Below are 1,454 nucleotides of genomic sequence, written 5' to 3' on the forward strand. Positions count from 1 at the left end.
TGAAGCACCATCCAAAATGGAATTGGCATTAGTAGGTTCAGGTGTTCATAATTCATTTATCTGAATAATGAAAATGTCATTTATGAGTGTGTGAAGAGCAACTAATCTGCTTCACCCATGAGAACAGTCTCCAGGAGTGCATGTAGTGACTCATATTAACATTTTATCTCCATCCAGGCATTTGTAATGTGACCATCACCTTAGAACTTGGGCACATACAGGAAATCAGGGGAACGTACGGTACATGCAGGAGACACCGTTCTGCCTACATTTGGACACCTTCTCCCCTACTCCATGTCAGATTCCAACACAACCGACTTCACCAACCCGTCCACCTTCATCCTGCTGGGCATTCCTGGCCTGGAGACTGCCCATATCTGGCTCTCCATCCCCTTCTGCACCATGTACATCATAGCTGTCTTGGGGAACTTCACCATCCTGTTCATTGTGAAGGTGGAGCCGAGCCTCCATGGGCCCATGTACTATTTCCTCTGCATGCTGGCCGTCACTGACCTGGTCCTGTCCACGTCCACCTTGCCCAAAATGCTGAGCATCTTCTGGTTCAATTCCAGGGAGATCGATTTCAGTGCCTGCCTCACCCAGATGTACTTCATTCACTCCTTCTCAGTGGTGGAGTCTGGGATCTTTGTGGCCATGGCCTTGGATCGCTACGTGGCCATCTGCCACCCCCTGAGACATTCCACCATCCTGACAAACACCGTGGTGGCCAAGATCGGCCTGGCCGTGGTGCTGCGTGGGAGCATACTTGTACTGCCCTATCCCTTCCTGGCGAGGGGGTGGCCATATTGCAGAACCAACATCATCCCCCACTCGTACTGCGAGCACATAGCCGTGGTGAAGTTGGCCTGCGCCATCATCCGCATCAGTAGTTACTACGGCCTCTTTGTGGCAATGTTGGTGACTGGTCTGGATGTGTTTTTTGTCACCATGTCTTATACCCAGATTCTCAGGGCCATCTTCAGCCTCCCCACAAAGGACGCCCGGCTCAAGACTTTTGGGACCTGCAGCTCCCATCTTTGTGCCATTTTAGCCTTTTACATCCCAGCTCTCTTCTCCTTCCTCACACACCGGTTTGACCACAATGTGCCCCTGCATTTCCATGTTATCTTTGCCAACCTGTATCTCCTGGTGCCCCCCATGCTAAACCCCATCATCTATGGGGTGAGGAACAAAGAGATCAGGGGCAGGCTGCTCCATCTCTTTACTCATAAAAGGACGTAATTTTTTTTTTCTCCTGGTGCTCTGGCTCTCAGACTGAGCTCTCTGCAGAGCTGGCTGGTGACTTGGTGCTGGACCCTCTTCCCTGAATCACTGACTGGACAGTTAAAGAGACATTAAACTCTTTTCTGAACTTACTGTGGTGTCAGTGTTATAAACTGTGGAATTGGCCTCTGTACAACTCATAGGGTTTCCACCTTTCTAATTGCTGGGAA

At 50.1% G+C, this 1,454-nt stretch overlaps 1 pseudogene; it reads left to right on the top strand.

The window, feature by feature from the left end:
* Window positions 1-244: 244 nt before the first annotated feature.
* LOC140913471 (olfactory receptor 52R1-like) lies at window positions 245-1,242 on the top strand (annotated as a pseudogene).
* The last annotated feature ends 212 nt before the right edge of the window (window positions 1,243-1,454 follow it).

This window comes from Lepidochelys kempii, chromosome 1, assembly GCF_965140285.1.
Source record: "Lepidochelys kempii isolate rLepKem1 chromosome 1, rLepKem1.hap1, whole genome shotgun sequence".
Lineage (NCBI taxonomy): Eukaryota > Metazoa > Chordata > Testudines > Cheloniidae > Lepidochelys > Lepidochelys kempii.